Below are 7,980 nucleotides of genomic sequence, written 5' to 3' on the forward strand. Positions count from 1 at the left end.
TGTCTGTCTCCAGTTTCCTGTTTACTCATCACGCAGCTCCGGTCTCTTTTTGTCTGCAGTTCTTTATTCACGAGTGTACCTTATTTCATTTATTTTATTTTTTTGGTTGGGAACCTCAGCACCATTTGTACACATTTTTACCTCAGCTTTTTTGTTATATAATGTTCCCATTTTTTAAATTGTGTGATGTGATCTCTTATGGTCTGATCCGTCTACTATCTCAGGTTTTTTAATGCTCTCAAACCTTTCTTTAAATTCATGTTTATTTTTGAGAAACAGTCCTTGTAAAAAATACAAGCATTTCTATTACTGGCAGTATTTTTTGAAACAGACAGTATTATCTCTTATTTCCCAGTTATGTTAATTTGCTTCTCTAACACTCTGAAACCACTTAAATTGGGAAAATAAATAATGGTTTCTAGTAGCCAGGTGAAACTAGGAGTGTGGAAAAGGAAATAAGCCAACCTGCTATGATCTGAGGGTATGACAGCAAACCCAAATCTTAAATTCACGTCTTTCTGATTGTGTTATCCTTCTGTCTTTTAAGAATGATTATCTGAATATTTCATATTCCTGTGTCTAGATGATCTGGTAGAGTTATTTATAAGACCATATTTCTGTATTCCTTCACACATCTAAAAACAGTTTTATAGATCTTTCTTCTCAATGTTTTGAGTAGTGTTGACTTCCAGCTACACTTTTACTTTACACTTTTACACTGTACTGCTTTTCCATATGCCTATTATCTATTACCCTTAAGCTTAAATCATAACAATTGAGCTGGTGCTGAAGCTCTTCCATATGGCCATTTGAATAAATTATAAAACTTCCCCATAACTAATTTCAAATTGAAATATGTCCCTCAACCCATATTAAAGTAGAGAGTTGCCCTGGATGCAAGCCAGTCTTTTAAAATCCCTTTTAAGTGAGAAAGGACTAAAATTGTTTTATTTATTGCATCTTTGGTTTGCTTAGCTGTCTTCTTTTAACCGTTGGGTTTCAGTTGGAGAAACATTATCAGTCTGCCTACGCCCCCAAGCTTTTAAAAATCATTTCTTTACACCTTCGTTTCTATTAAAAAGGCAGCCACACCACTCTTGCTGATGCATTAAGACCGAGCACAAGTGGGCATATCCTGCTGTCAGAAATGTGCACACATGTGACTTAACAACAGGAATTGTGTGGGTGTCCGAGATCAGAATTTGGTCCAATGCATGCTCTGCCTGAATTAGCATCCCCTTTTGCTGCGCAGTAGCAAAGAACTTCACCCAATGTCCAAAAAAGGAAAGAGTGCATCGTGATCTGCAGGCGTGCAGCTGGGGTCCCGGGGGGTCTGGCTGGAGCCCCCGGCGAGTTGGCTTCCTGAGGGGAGAGTGAGAAAAGGGAAAGGAGGGAAACTTTCTAATGTAGTTGATAAATTGTGTGTATGGTAGGGGTGGGGTCACAGACAAAAGGAAAAGAAGGCTTTCTGAGGTTTCTTATAACAAGGAGCAGATTTTCTGTGTTCCTCTGACCTCATTATTACATTAACTGAAACACTGTCTTGATTTTCTTTTTGTGCTTGGGGAAGCAAGGATCTAGGAGGGCTTTTTGATCTCTCCTGGGTACTTTGCAGCAATGATTCCAGGTATACGCTTCAAAACATCTTTTAGAAAAAAGGGCATTAACAAGAACCAGTTGTCTCTTTCCCCCGCTGATTCTCTCTGTTGTTTCAATTAGACACCTTTTCTGTTCTCAACCATTGCTAAATGCTACCAAAAGGGATTACAGACTAACACGAACTAGTTAAAAGAAATACTTTCTTAATCTAGAAATGTATGCTCACTATGTAGGGCACAACAATAACAACAACAGAAATCCCAAACATCAAACCAAAAGTAAAACAACTGTCAGAATCATGATTAAAAAGACTTTCCAGGGTCTTTAGATTGATTCACATAATAAAAAAACATTAAGCAAAACCAAAATTAAATTAAAGACGAGTTGACTTCCTAGGTCTCCATTCTACTGGTATTTAGGCACAGATCTCCTCTTAAGTTTCGAATGTCCCTTAGAAAAGCCTACACTTTCTGAGTCCTAGAGACGCAATAGAAAGACACCTATGTACATGCTGCAGGCTGCAGTTTGCCTGAGCCGAGGGAAATGAATCTTCTCGAGCCCTGGAACGTTCTTCCCTGCCCGAATGGTGCATCCTGTGACGTGTTCCCCAACATCCCATTTGTCCTAGTAAGAAACTGGCCAGTCTAGCAGTGGGAAATGAAAGTCGGAGGAATAATTCCCCTAAAAAGTTAGGACAGCAGTTGGTGGAAGAAGGATAGCTACAGTTTGATTAATCACCTTCTAGCCGGCGATGTTTCAGAAAAGACAGACTGCAGGTGGGGGAAACCGTTTTAGAGAGGACTTTTCCAAGACATGTATGTTTCTAGGTTTATTTCCTAATAATGTGTGCCTAAGACCATTCACATCAGACCTTTTGGAGAATAGTTTTTCCAGCTATAGAATCTCCAGTTCGTTTTTAAAGGGGTTTTTGTTTGCAATTTTGTTGTTGTTGTTGTTTTCTCTTTTGGTGCTAAAACTTTCAAGTCTGCTTTGAGCTTTCTAAAAAGGACTGCAGTTCTTTCACATGTGATGTTACCTATCCTGTGGTTAGAAAAACTGGCGTTAGCGAGACATGTTGAAGAGAAACATATTACCTATCGTGTCCCCTTAGGTGAATGTCTTTCACTGGTAGTTTATGGGCAGAAATGTTAAACATTAAAAATCTGCTCAATTGTGTACAAGATTCTTTGAGTAGATAAATGACCCTGTAAGAACTCAAACTCTTAAAGCAGATGTTAATTAGGCTGTGAGTAATTTTTAAAGCATTGCCATAGTGATAGTTTCCAGAATGTTCTCTGCTCAAAGTAGAATTTAGGAATTTCCTTTTACAAAGTGGCTTTAGTTATTCCTGGAATATAAGTGAATTAAAATGTTTCCATAAATTATTACTTCTTAATGTTATTTTAGCTGCTTAAACCAGTGGGGTGATTTGACCTGTTTATGGACTTCCTTAGAGGACAGAGCTGAAGGATAGGGCTGTATTTTGAATTACATAAAGGTGAGGAAGTTTTCTGTGTCACCAAAGATCTTGTGTATTCTCTGTCAATTTTAAAAGTAGCATTGTAGTACTAGCACTTGGACCACAATCCCACACAGGTTTACACATGTCTACTGTCACTACCATGGAACAACTTACGTTAATGTAGTTATTTGTATCTGTGTGTCAGTGACTGCAGGAATCAGGACTTCAACTGATGCCTGACAGGGAGATGAGCAGAATATAGTGTCTTGCGCCTTTCCTCATAACTATGGGTAGTCTCTGAGGGGGTGCTTTGCCCCAGCTCTTTGTTTTGGTTAGTGGTCTGCGGTCCATTATGGAAAAGAGACATTTGTGAACTGCAGAAAAAATTCCGTTATTGTCTGCAACTTTGTTTCCCAACTCTGAAAAGCTGTTTCAGACTCCTATGCAACTATAGTTGCATAGATGAAAGCTAGTAAGCAGACAGAAATACCCATTCCTACTAAAAACCAAAACATACCACTTGTACAGAAAAAAACACCTTCAAAAATGGAAGCTGTGAGTGACAGGTTTGCTTGGACTTCTAAGCACATGCTTCCTAACTGTGAGGGAGAGGAAGATGCTAGAAAGTGGCAAACTCATGAGGTGAGAGAAGCAGCTTCTATAAAGACACTAAGTTCTAAAAGATGTCCTGTACACACTTGCTTTGCTCAAGTGTTAATTTGTGCCTGAAAATGACCCTCAATCTGTCCTCCTTATGGACAACTTTTGCCTGAATCTTCTCCTTTTCTGTGGACACTGAGGTGCTCTTTTATCTTTTCTCCCTGGATAACTGCGTGCCAGGTATTTCTGCCTGGCTTCTTGGTTGGTGGCTCATGATAAAGTGTTGAGGCTGAGAAAGGGTCCTGACGTTTTTCTGCACAAAAACTTTGCATTATCAGAAAGTTTTTTATTGATGTAGGATTCTATTTTGGCTGTATGTGCCAGAATGGATTTACAGACACGGCAAGGAGCATCTTGATATTTGATTTAAAGAACACCAAAGAATCCATTTACCAATGAGATAAGAAGTGATGGAATATTAGTAAAAATAGGTAAAGTTTTCTGAATAACTTAACAGTTTAAATGGGCTTCTGCATTGCAAAGCCCATTGATACAACTTCAGTGTAATAGTGTGTGGGAGGCTGTACTAGAAGAAAGTAAGAGAGCTGCACTACACTTCACAGCATGGTTACGACTGGTAGACATCAGGGACTCGGCCCAACCTGCAGAAGGTAAAGGTCAATCGACTCAGTAACTACCTATGCAGGGAGGGTTCCTCTAGCAGTGGAAACTGGAGAAAGAGGTAAAAGATGTAATACTTCCGATTTCAACTACACAGATTCAGATTAAGAATATAATTGAAACAAGTCATCTAGAAAGTGACATATTACTACCCAGAGCCTACAAACCAAGTTTTAGTATATCTCGAGAAGATACAGTTGATCATCGAGAATTAAAGGCTTGCTAGAGCAATTTCTGGGGAGGTTTCTATGTCTTTGTGTTATGTGGGAGATCAAATCAGATAATCATCTTTTCTGTCTTAAACATCCGCAATATCTTTCTTTATGTGCCTGAATTTTGAAGATTGGTAGTATCGAGCAATTATTTGCCTTTGTCTGGAGTTGCTTTGATGCATTCTTTCCACTATGGTAAGTAACTTAATGAATAGTAAAATCCATGTAATCTTCCTCTTAACATCAGATTTATCTGGTGGGTTTTTTTCCCTGTACATATCCTTCATTTCTTCCACAATCTAAATGAACGAACATCAATGCCTCCCATAGCTGTTCACAGTATTTTATTCCCTATGCAATAGTCCTTCTGCCTTATAGTTTAATTCTGTGAAATTCTGTATTTAATCTTAGCTTCCTAAATGTTTAGATTTACCACTTTCTGGTTCTTCTCTAGTTTTATATAAATGTGAACCATTTGGCATGTCTGACATCACATATTCTGCCAAACAGCAGAGAAGTTAATTGAAATACTCTGAGTATTTCAATTTCAATCTGTGAGCCAAATTCTCAGTTGTCATCAACTCAGTTGTCGTAATCATGGAGCTCCACAAGAGTACGTGGAAATATGCCGATACAAATTGAGACTATAGCCTACTATCTGTAATTGAGATCCGTTGTTTAGTTGCCTGATGGAAAGGAAATATTTTTTACATCCTGATGGTGTTTTCTCCAGCAACATGGTTTCTCAGTAATTGCCACCTTTGTCCTCCTCATTACCGAATGTGCTATATCTAGCAGCTAAGATGAACTGTTGTACCATCCAGGATTGAATGGGGCAGCGGTCACATCCACTCTTGGCAAATAGTTTCAGCCTTGGATCCTGTTTCTTGTATCCTGATGCTGAGAGTTCTGTTTACTACAGTTTTCACAATAGCCTTTTGAGAACGAGTACTCTGAGAACACAATAGTGTACCTCCAAAAGAGTTGCCAAGAGAAAAAAAAATAGACTTCCTTCTCTGGCAGTGGTAGAATATAGGTAAGGCTAAGCAGCATTCTTAGCCAGCAAGAAGGGCATAACAATACATTTTGACTCTAATAGCTCAAATGAAGTTTCCTTTGAGAAAATGGATTTTTCTTAGGCAAGGGGAGTCTAGAATGACTTTTCTTGTTAAAGAAGATTGCCTATAGAGGATAGAGGAAAGGAGGATGGAGTTCAAACATTCAAGGAGAAAAGACACTGTGGACATCTCATAATTCTCAACCTGCTATAGACCATAGGTAGCAAGAAATGCAGTTTAAAATCGAGGATGCCGTGAGTGCCTATGAAAAATATTAGGACATCTTGTTTTTAGGCAGCGTATCACAACTGCTTATTTAATATCATTACGAGAAATTCTAACATGAAAAATAGACTGTGATATTATGAGTACCCATGAGCTGTTTCTGGAGGTACAGGAACAGTCAGAGAATGAACCAGAATGTACAGGACTACTACTCCTCAGCAGGTAGGCTGCTGCTTGATCTGGTTCCCAAGAATCTTTTTCTTGTACGAGAGAAGGACAGAGGGGTTGAGGTAAGAAGGAAGGAGGATATCCATGCTACTTTTTTCTCATCTTCCCTGGAGAGTGGAGAAAGAATGGTATACCTGCCACTGAGGCTGGGCCTGGAGACCAGCCATAGCTCCTAGAAGCAGCAGAGGGAATGGTGCTAAAGGACTATGAATGCTCTTTGGTTTATACTATAAGGGAGTGTATCAGTAAAGGGCTGGAAGGATAAAATCTAAATGAGAATACTTTATTGGGAAAGGAAAACAGAAGAGACAGACATATAATAAAGGAAGAAATAGGAAGGGAAAATAGATGAGTAGAGAAACTTCAGCTTCTGGATTCCCAGTTGTTAAGATTTCCTTATAGGCTGTTACAGATTTTAGCAGTGGGTACTGATTTTGAGTCGGCTAACAAAAATGAGAGCTGTAGTCTCATAATTTGGGCACTCGCCTGATTTTGGCTGTTGTGTATGCATGAGGCTTTTTTTTTTTTTTTTTTTTCAATTATAGTGTTAGTTTTGTTCATCTTCAGCAGCATTTACAATGGAATTAGTCAGACTTCCACTCAACTCAAAAGACATGTTTTTTAAATTAAGCTTCAACCAAAGAACAAATGGATTTAAATTACAGGAAAAAATGTTTCATAAAACTTTGAAAAGTTCAGTAAAGCCCCAAACTTATAAATTCTAGAGGTCAGATGAAACCCCCCATACTATAGCCTCCTTTTTCCCTCATCTCAGCTACCCTGTGAAGGACTTCAGTGCCACTGCTTTAATTCCCAATGCCTCTGAAATAAAATACGACTTGTGCCTTAAACACATCTAAATCTTTCCATAATATCACCTTCTTTATTAAGAACTTCTAATGGCTGTGTAATTACATTGAGGGTGCTGGAAATTGCGACAACATCAATAGAGTATAGGTGAGATGTACACGGGTCACCCATAGGGCAGGTGTACCCTGGTAAGGCACATTGGAAACTTTTTCACGTTATGCTGGCCAGATGCAGCGATTGCTCTGGGGAAGGGGAGGATGAGAGAATGAGCGTGGGCGGAACACGGGAATTCACTCTGGTTGGCTGAAGGCTCCGCTCTAAGTAGAAATATGCTGACTTTTGTATGTATGTGATAAATGTGTTTTAAGAATAGCAGTGATTTCTTAATCCAGTTTTGCAAGTACAAACAATTACAATGCCTTGTAAAATAGTTGCTTAGATTCCATAGTCCCAATGTAACAAAGATCAAACTGCTTTTCAGCTTCTGATGATCACTTTTACTCCTGTTTGAAGGAGGAGGGGAAGGAATACCAGAGTTTGAAGTCAAATATTTATATCTTAATTTCTTTATATGAACTTTAGGGGAAAAATACTAGAAATGGATCCTACTATTTTATTCTTCATTCATGGATGGCAGTAAGCATTGGTGGCTTTAAACACAGTTGCTGTTTTCTGGTATAAATGCAATATGAGTTTTCTGACAACCCAGTCTATACTGAAGTACAGAAGAAAAGCATTTTAGTTCTTCAGGACAGAGCAAAACCGTTTTTTCTTAACACTTTCTACATCAGTGGTGGGATTTGCTAGATTATGCTGTTCTTTTGAGGACACACGGGAGATGAAAATATTTTATTGCTATATGTATGCAGCTATATTTCAGTTCCCCAGGGAGAGGAAAGCATATAACGACATTTAAGTTCTATATGCCCCAAAGAATCCAAATGTGGATCTCCATTTAAAATAAGAAATGTGCATTACTGAGGTATTCTCTTTTTAAGCCCAGTCCCTAATGAACAGTGCTGCAGTGGCATTTGAAAACACACAGAAAATAAATCAGCACAATGTGACACTGTTGGCAGGAATATTTTTTTCTGTGTATAAGATA

Source organism: Ciconia boyciana, chromosome 11 (genome assembly GCF_034638445.1).
Source record: "Ciconia boyciana chromosome 11, ASM3463844v1, whole genome shotgun sequence".
Classification (NCBI taxonomy): Eukaryota; Metazoa; Chordata; class Aves; order Ciconiiformes; family Ciconiidae; genus Ciconia; species Ciconia boyciana.